We start from the raw sequence: 10,238 nt of genomic DNA, 5'->3' as shown, positions 1-10,238 counted from the left end.
CTTTCACTCATCACAGCTACTGCTACACTGTGATCTTCAAATAAGTCCATTTGATTAGGTCTAAAACCAGCTGCTTCTGTGATCTACTTTTAGAAGGACACAGTAAATTATTGTATGCTTTATCTTAAATCATGTATTTTTCTGCATGCTCAGCCTCTCAACATTTACCACTCAGTATTATTTCAAACAGTCCTATATGCAACACAAAATTAAATGGGCTCTAGGCTATATGTCAGTTAAACAAGGTTCACTGATTGTCGGTCCTTTACAGTGAGTAGCTCGTTGATGCCTACACCTTTTTTTTGATCCCGTTTGAATAGTTCTCTGAAATACACACATGAGGTTTGTCAATTTTAAATATAATTTTGCATGTGAAGAAAGTCGCAGGTTATCATAAAACACTGTAAGTGGGCTGACTCCATACTGACAATGTTTGTTTTCTTTAGTAACTCCAACATTACACCAGTGGTAGGCTACATGTCACCGCTGAAGTGATCGTCCTCTCATTTTAAGTAAACGTAGAGACGGAAGTTCTGTCTTTACAACAGAGCTACTGGCAATTCTTGAAAGGCGGTAAAGCGAAAGCCCATCTTGATATCATAAGTGAAATTCTAGCTGTATTATTTAGAATTACAAAGATTGGTAGCAGTATTATGTTCTGCTGCGTCCCTGGGCATGCTGGACTTGAAGGAAGTGAAGTAGCAGACTGTCTAGCAAAATCAAGCTTAAAGAAGTTAGAGACAGATATAAATATATCATTGGGAAGAGTGGAGAAAAAAATAGCAGAGTATTGAAGAGGAATGGCAAAAATTGTGGGAATTTGAGACGGGGAGGGGGAAACATTATTACTCATTGCAATCTCAGTTTAAAAAAGTCAGGCACTGTTATGGATCCGGAAGAGATTCTGTTAAAATCTGTAGGTTAAGACTCGGCATTGTGGGTTGAATCAGTCCTTATATGTTATTGGAAAGCATCCTACTGGGCTTTGTGAGTGTGGGAACTCTGAAACAGTGGAACATGTTTTGCTGAAATGTAACAAATATAATATAGAAAAGAGCCTTTTATTCAAGAGATTATCAGATTTGGGAGTTCTGTCATTCTCAGTCAAATCTATATTGGGTCAAAATGAGAACCACCACTTGATTGTCAAAGTAGTATTACAGTTCTTGCACGATACAGGTCTATATATAAAAATTTTGAAGCAATAACGTTTTCATTATAGCGACGTCCTGAGGAGGGCAGTAATAAGCCTAGAAGCGTCTAAACTGCCGTAAATTTATATGAAGAAGAAGAAATAAACTCAGCTCACTCTGGTTTCTCTTCAGAACGTATAATTCTTTGCCTTTTACTAAATGTTTCTGTGGAGGGGATCAATAAGAGTATTACTCAATTTTGTGATTCCTTGCGTAGATGCGGGGCTCTTCAGATGTAAACGAGACAAATACTACAGGTTTCGTGAGTAGCGTGAATAAACCTGTACAGCGTAGCCTTGTGTCTTCGCTTTGTCCTACATCTAAATCCATTTGATCAGAAATGTTTCCACCACTTCTGTGATCTTACGTCGGTTTATTTATAGAAGGACATAGTCAATAGTTGAATGCGTTACCTTAAATTATGTTTCTTTTCTATATACAGTCTGATTTCTGCACGAAAGCCTCTCTACAGATCATCCAGAGTTGTGTGTGAGAGGGGCGTGTCTTTCCGAAACGTAATATAATATTTATTTATAAGCGTGAATCCTAACACAGCGGGGAGCGATGCATCTGGCAATAAATTCCTGCTTTTGCTTGTGTTGCTTAAATTCATAAATTATTATTTTAAATCCATTAAAAATTATACAGACACGTTTGTACATTTGAAACGCTAGATAAACCAGAAGCAAAAATCCCATCATGCCTTGCGCCATAGCAGGATGGAAAACTAATGCTAAATCAAAGTATAGTTTTTAAATTAAATCGCCACAGTCATTTATTTCTCCGCGTTTATTCAATCGCGCATTATGTAGCTTTGAGTTTTGTGTAAGTGCATATTACATTGAACCAGTAGTTAAAGTGCTGTTGTCGCCGGTGTGGTCAGTGTCAAGTTTGATAGGAGGGCAGATCACTCTTGATTCTCTTCAGATCGTATAAATCTTTCGCCTTTTACTAAAGATTTCCGTGGAGAGGATCAATAAGAGTTATACTCAATTTTTTGATGCCCTGCGTTAGTGGGGCTTGTTGTACTTGTGAAAAGCGAAATAAAATCCCAAATGTGTCAGAAAAGCTTGGTACTGTAGTCCAACACTAGAACCACTGAACCTGCTTAGATGGAATGAAAGTTAATACTGAACTAGTTATCAACAAAATTAGGAATTATAAGTACTGTGAAAAACAACAGAAGCATCTATCGTGCAGAATATCCCCTTATAGAGTATTTTAGTGTAACATTTTATCCACCAGGTGGTTCTGACTTAAGATAAACTGAGGACAGTTTAAGGTGCACAGGAAGTTAAAGAATGTGTAAATACAAGTTCTGAAACTCCACAACAGCTATTGAACACAAAGGTACAAGGCAAGAGTGACCCCCAGTGGTAAACAAAGTACTCAGATATGTATCACACTGTAGAAATACTCTCTTACTAGTAATAGATGTGCATTCTTAACAATCATTTGATAATGATTATTATTTAATTTGCTTTATTCTGTATACTGCTGGGTAGCTTGTGACCCCCCACCCCACACACACCCTATCAAATGTTATTTTAACCGATAATATTACATCATAATTTATTTGTTGATTATATTTTGTATTAACAATCTAAATCTGCAAAATAACTAGTAATGTGAATGTAGCGGGGTAAAAAGTAAAATATTTGCCCTCTGAATTGTTGTGGATAGAAGTATAAAGTAGCAGAAAATGGAAATATTCAAGTGAAGTGCAAGCACCTCAAAATAGTACTTTATTTACAGTACTTGTAAATAAAGTCAATCTATTTAGTTACTTTTCACTGCTGTTAAACAGCGTACACCGGAATAATATAAGATGATTAAGTTAATGATAACTGAAATATTTATGTAATACAGTATTATGTCTTTTAAACTGTAGAACATTATAACAGCTTCTAAAGTTATTTAGTTGTACTAAATTTGGTATTTTTTGAGGATAATGATCATAAAAGACCAATACAAGATCCAAATAAATAATCACGATATTCTATCCATCCTTCCATTCATTATCTATAACTGCATCTGTGCAGGGTCACGGAAAATTATTCTAGAAAACTGGTAAATCTATTTAACATTTAGGACTCAATAATAGCTAACTTACTTGACACGATGAATATATTTGTAGTTTTTGTGTAAAATGTTAACCTCTGTAAAAATACCACAAAAGTACAGATGTATCTCATATTTCTCTCTGAAATGTAGTAAAGTACCTCATAATTGTAATTAAGCACATTTACTCAAGCACTGTACTAGTTACTTTGTAGTAAAATAGTAGTGTAGTAAAATTCACCTCATATATATCTGTACATTAAGATGCTTCATTAATGCATCACTTTAAAAAAATAAATAATAAAATATGTAATATTCTGAAAAGGAACATTCTGTATAATTAGTGCATTTTATTTTGATACTTACAGTAGATTTTGCTGAACAAACCTCTGTACTTTTACTTACTTACCTGTAAATAAGTATTTACTCACGAGTCTTGCTGACTGTCATTGTGCATTCATTGCTTCCAACCTTGTGTTTCTCAGCCACTGCATTTTCAGTACTTGCATTTATTTGCATCTCATCCGTGATGTCTGTGCTAATTGTAACTGTATTTCCATTATCTCTTTCATTTCGAGGACATTACAGTTTATAAATTCAGCGACAGACTTTATTTCTATTCAGCGCGCAGATTTCTTTTACATTATTGATGTTCCCCCAGTGGTAGAAAATACGTTCAGTCTCTTAGTGAAGTACAATTTTGAGTTGCTTGTGTTTTACTATCTTCATATTGTGCAGCTTATGCTTCTGCTTCATTACAGATGGAACTATTCTGAACTTCTCTATATAAAGTAGTTGAAATGAAATCCACCTCAAGATGTGAATATATTAACACGGTACTTACCGTAAAACTTCAATTACAAGCTGTCTATGAAGGTTCTCAGTCATCCAGGTCATAGTTATCCAATGAAGGTTGAGGTCAAGGGCAACTGGAAGGGGGCACTTACAGCCTGTGGATACCCTAAATGGACCTTTGTGAAAACAGCCACAAAATCCAGGAAGAAGACCATCACTACAGGGGATTGTGATTCCATACGTGTCTGGAGTATCAGAGAAACTCAGGAGGATTTTCAACAAACACAACATCCCTGTGTTTTTTAAACCCAAGAACACGCTAAGACAGATGCTGGTACACCCCAAAGACCGCACACCAAAACACAAAAAAAGCAATCTAGTGTATGCGGTCCAATGCAGTGAGGAATGCATAGAACTGTACATTGGGAAAACTAAACAAGCACTACACAAACGCATGGCTCAACACAGAAGGGCTAAATCCTCAGGTTAAGACTCTCCAGTTTACTTACATCTGAAGGACAGAGGACACTCGTTTGAGGACCACCAGGTGCACATTTTAGACAGAGAAGATGCAGGGTTTGAAAGAGGTTTCAAGGAAGCCATCTACACCAGGGTTGAGAAACCATCGCTGAACAAAGGAGGGGGTCTACACCACCACTTATCCCCCAATTACAATGCTGTCAATGCTTTCACTTCCTAGGAAACTCAACAAGCATTTCCTCTTGGCCTCAGGTGACGATACCAACAGTGGTCGTTCAGACTTGGCCACGGGTGGTTCTTACCACCATGACGACTGTTTCGTTACCACAGCTAGGAGCACTAACAAACCAGCAGTATCAACGATCCTGGCAACCGACCCCACAGAGTTTCCCTACCGGTCAGTGACAACTGAAGAAGTCTCTTGGATGAGGGACGAAATGTCTTCTAGTATCTTCAACCAAGTCCAGTTGCCCTTGACTTTAACCTTCGTTGGGTTCAATTACAAGCCCTAATTAGACGCTTGTCCCTTTTACTGGCCTGGTGTGGCTACATGTTTTGATAACTAAATGCAGGTCTCATTAAGAAGCCTGGTCTGGTTTTTATAGAAATTCTTTGGATGTATAAAACCGCTTAAAACCCACTGGGTCGCCCGCTTCAGCTAAATTTAAGCTGCTTAGATTGCACATACTAAAATAACTGTTTAAACTTTTGTCATTATGGACACATCGTACACTGGTTAGATTCTCCACAGTTCAGTTCAGTTAATTTTACAGAAACAATTCAGACATACCAGTATAGTAAACAAGTGAGACAAGAAAAGCCTAATTTTTAGTGATGAAGTAAAAAAACATTTGATAGTAGCCTGTTTCCCATCTTTGCTGAGTAAGAGTTTTGTGTGAAAGGTTTCAAAGGGTTGTCCCAAATATAGGCAGGGCGAGTTCAGTGATTGAAGCATATAATTAAACGGGCTATTAATTGGAGTTTTACAGTATATATTAATGCATCAGCCCAAATGCAATCCCCAACCCCATTAATTATTTCAAACCAGCCAACAAAATGTGACATTTTCTGATTTTCATTTAGAGATATTAAGTCAAGAAAAAACTACTAGTGTTCTCTCAGAAACGACCAAGGATCTGTCCTCAGTGGTAGCTATGTACCTGAAAATATTTTACTTCTTACCCGACTACATTTATTAGAAATCTATGATGACTTTGCATTAAGGTTTTACACCCAAAGCATATGAAGAGTGCTGCTTACATGTTAATGCATCGATAATTTAAAAAACAGTATTTTGAAGAAATCTAATGCTGAAATCTGTGGAAATTTATGTTGTGAATGTTTTTATTTATATAAAGGGAAACAAAATTTAGATGGCAGGTGACAATTTAAAATATAAAAACATAATGAAGTAATCAGTAGCTTGTTTTTTTTAGCTTAAGTTAATTTTTTAGGACAATGCACACTTGTTTCTTTTACATTTAAATTGCATTGCAGTTATCTTACTGTGCAAATAAACCTTTCTCAAAGCATTTTCATTTGTTAGTTAACATTTCTTGTTCCAAGCTATTTTTCAGAACATTTTCAAATACTTTCAAAAAGTGGTGCGGACATGTCCCCAGAGTCCCCAGTGTAAATTACACCTATGTGCAAAAGTATAATTTTTGAGCTGCTTGTACTTTACTGAAGTATTTCCATTTCAGAGGGAAATATTGTACTTTTAATTTCTCTACTTTAATGTGAAGGCTACAGTTACTTTGCAGATGAAGATTCTGGATATAAAACATGGTCAGTTTACAAAATATGAAGCACCGTTATGATGCTGATTAAACTGCCCAACAGTAAACAGGTGTAAAGTTCATAACTATAGCTCCACCTACAGCTGCAATATTAAAATGCTTCTCAGACATTATAGCATCAGTGATTATAATCAAATAATCAAGACAGTGTGAGAAAGAACATGCTATGTAGGGCTGCAAAAAATGATTATCCTCATTGTTGATTAATCTGCTAGTTATTTTCTGGATGAATCAATTAATAGTTTAGTCTAAAAATGGCAGAAAACTATTACAAGTGTCTTCAAATAATTATATTCCAAAACACAAGTTCAGGTAACAATTATAAAACAAGGAAAATCAGCAAAGATTTTTGAGGTACTTTTGCTTTTAATGTGACATGATTTAATGATTTTCAAAGCAGAAGCAGATTATTTTTCCATCATTTAACTCATTCTGTATTTTATTCACCTCTAATTCTGCATAATACATACTTTTACAAGCAATATATGCTGATGAATCTTTTCTAAAGGTAAACATTTCAATAGGACATATCTGTAATGGAGTATTAGTACATTTACTTAAGGATCTTAATAGTTTCTCCACCACTACGAGTATGAAATGTCATATCAAAAACATGATGTGACCATAAAGTGGACTGCACCTTTAGTCTCTGAGGGAATATTAGTTATATTTTCCTGCAACACACACACACACAGATATGCAGTGTTGTCCCAGAGGAACATCATGAGCGCCCAGGCCATTAACAAATGCAGTAAGCCCTTTAAGTATGATTTCCTGCCCTTCCTCCCCAGTTCCTCCCCCAGCTCCTCCCGGTTAAAACGTGACACACATCAGTTGTGTGACAGGTCACGTGACGGCTGTAGCATTGATCCGGAAGGAGGGAGTGGAGGAGGGAGAGGTGGAAGAGGAGGGAGGCTGATGTTACAGAGAAACTGCGTCAGGTCAGCCACAGAGAGTCTGAATCATACCGGAAGCTCTGTGACTCAGCTTCAAAATAAAGCACAATAATGTAGCTTTCGTGCAGTCATTGTTTTTGCATGTTTTCTTGTTACGTTGGAGTCATAAACCGGTCCCTGTTTTACTCAAAAATAACAGAAGTCAAACTCATGTTGTTTTACTACATTTTCCAAAACCTGTCACCTGCATTTACTAATGTTTAAATACTGAAATCAAATGACTTTGCGATAGCCTATATGAGGTAGCTCGAGACAAACCACAGAGAATTATCACCCACATCTGCAGCTTTATAAAGCTTTTTATCCTCTATTAGCTCCATGTTTTGATTCCATGTCATAATCATGGTTCAGTTACTCCAATCTCATCAGCCTTGTTTTAGCTCTGGTAAACCGACTGTATGCTACATGCTCGGCAGCAAACAACAGACAAAGATAGCAACAAGCTGGTACATCAAGTAACTAAAAGAATTGTCAGGTGTTGATCGAGACTAAAACAGAGCAGAAATTAAAGTGATTACTGTACTTGTATGCATCACAAACATAATGATGAACATAAAGGGCTGACAAAAGACTGTGTCTGCTGCGTGTGTGATTAATATGTAACAACCACAGCAACAAATGTAATAATATGTCAGGGATGTGTGTCTGTTATTATATAGGTATAGGGATAATATATAAAGGCTACACACATATATCCCTTCTGCTCTGGCAAATCAATCATTGCTGGTTGGCATAAAACACATCACTACAGGTTCACAACGCAGGAATGTCGCCATGTTGTGTATGTTGCAGTTTACTGCTGTAGGTGTTTAGTTGAGCCCATTTTAACTACTTTATATACTGTTGGGTAGTTTAATCTACATCAATGCATCCTATTCTATAAGATCATCACATGTTTTTAGTGTTTCAGTCCTGTGAGATCCACCATCATGAAAACTGATGATGGTTTGTATCCAGAATCTGCATCTGCCAAGTAAATGTAGCCTTCATGCTAATTTAGTTAAATTAAAAGTACAATATTTCCCTCTGAAATGTAGTGGACTTTAAAGCAGCATGAAATGGAATTATTTCAGTAATCAGCTCAAAAATTGTATTTTATTATTTGAGTAAATGTTGTGAAAAATGTACTAAATGAAGTATTCAGATCCTTTACTTACTGTAAGTAAAAGTACAAATACCACAGAGTGAAAATACTCCACTACAAGTAAAAGTCCTGCATTAAGAAGTATGTAAGTATTACCAGCAAAACTTAATTAAAGTAATAAAAGTGAAAATACTAATTGTTCAGTAAAATGGTCCCTGTGTTTTATTATATGTGATTTTACTCGATTATTTTAGTGTGCGGCATTAATGTGTATGTTGCATTTTACTGCTGTAGTTTCTTAAGTTCATTTTAAAAACTTTACATAATGTTTAATCTACAGCAATGCATCATATGCTGTAAGATCATCAAATGTTTGTGGCATCTCTCTGAAAACCATCTGTCTCTAAAGAGTCAGAAAAACAGATATTTTCAGCATTGTGATGATACATTTTCCAGATTATCCACGGGACGGTTTACAGGGAGAAATTTCTCAACCCATGAAGGAAGTTATTCCTTCAATTTATCAGAAATATTAAAATTCAAATCTCAAAATCAGTACACACAGTACAGTACAATCAGGTACAGTACTTGAGTATCCGAATCCGAATTAGAAATACTTTTAGTTACAGTTGCTCACGTAACAAGGCATTTAATAAATAGAAGTGTGTAGAATTATGTACAGTACAGTGCAGTATGTGACAGAACTGTGATAAATAAACTATTATATTGATAACGATGATGATGAGTACTCATAATGTTGAGAGCTGTAGTGGATAAATCCTTAAAAATTGCAGTATTGGGACAGAATATTGCACATTAATCAAATATTACTTGGTTACATTCCACCACTGAAAAAGGTGTATTTAAACTACAAAATATATAATTTGTAGGTAAAGTGGCTTATTATTAAATGTTCAATGTTTCTGTATGATTAACAGTGATGGATAAAGTATTCACATCCTTTACTTAAGTAAAAGTACTAATATATCACTGTAAAAATACTCAGCTACAAGTAAAAGTACTGCATTGAAAATATTACTTTAGTAAAAGTATGATCAGAAAAATTTACTTAAAATATTAAAAGCAGCAAGAAAAATGTCCCCTGTGATACTATTATATATTATATCGTTACAATATTATTACTCATACATTCATGTAAAAGCAGGATTTTACTGTTGTAGTGTGTTGAGGTTGAACTATTTTGTATCCGACAGCAATGAATGGTTTTTTTTCATTATGGATAAATCTGCTGATAATTTTCTCCACTGACCAATTGTAAAGTTTTTGAAAATAGTGAGAAATGTTATAACAATGGCCCAGAGGACAAGTGACACCTTCACAATGCTTGTTTGTCTTAAAATAACTTTTCAAAAACAAGTTACAAAGTGCTTTAACGAGTGTAAAGACAATAATACCAAAAAAACAATAATACCCAAAAAAACAATAATACAAAAACTATACAAGATAAAGAAAAGAAAAGACTAAAATACACGTTTAAGATAAATATAAAATTAGTAAAATAGAATAAAATTAAAGGGATAAAATAAAGTCAAATAAGATCGGGAAAGGCTCTCCTATAAAAGTATGTTTTAAGAAGGGACTTAAAAGAGTTCACTGACTCAGCTGACCTGATTTCCTCGGGCAGGCTGTTCCAGAGCCTCGGGGCCCTGACAGCAAACGCTCTGTCCCCTTTAGTTTTCAGTCGATACTCTGGAACAGACAACAGACCTCTGCCCGAGGATCTCAAGGTACGTGCTGGTGCGTATGGGACTAAAAGGTCAGAAATATAACAAGGCGAGAGGCCATGAAGAGCTTTAAAAGTGATCAATAGAATTTTAAAGTCAATTCTAAAACATACTGGGAGCCAGTG

At 35.5% G+C, this 10,238-nt stretch overlaps 2 non-coding genes across 2 annotated transcripts; both read left to right on the top strand.

Moving 5' to 3' along the window:
• Window positions 1-1,305: 1,305 nt before the first annotated feature.
• LOC123983644 lies at window positions 1,306-1,419 on the top strand. The gene has a single exon (XR_006828250.1). It is a non-coding gene; the product is annotated as a U5 spliceosomal RNA (small nuclear RNA).
• Window positions 1,420-2,100: 681 nt separating this feature from the next.
• On the top strand, window positions 2,101-2,214 carry LOC123983647. Its single transcript, XR_006828253.1, has one exon. It is a non-coding gene; the product is annotated as a U5 spliceosomal RNA (small nuclear RNA).
• The last annotated feature ends 8,024 nt before the right edge of the window (window positions 2,215-10,238 follow it).

Source organism: Micropterus dolomieu, linkage group LG14 (assembly GCF_021292245.1).
Source record: "Micropterus dolomieu isolate WLL.071019.BEF.003 ecotype Adirondacks linkage group LG14, ASM2129224v1, whole genome shotgun sequence".
NCBI classification, from domain to species: domain Eukaryota; kingdom Metazoa; phylum Chordata; class Actinopteri; order Centrarchiformes; family Centrarchidae; genus Micropterus; species Micropterus dolomieu.
The sequence above is the reverse complement of the archived record's forward strand: the minus strand, read 5'-3'. Positions and strand labels throughout refer to the sequence as shown.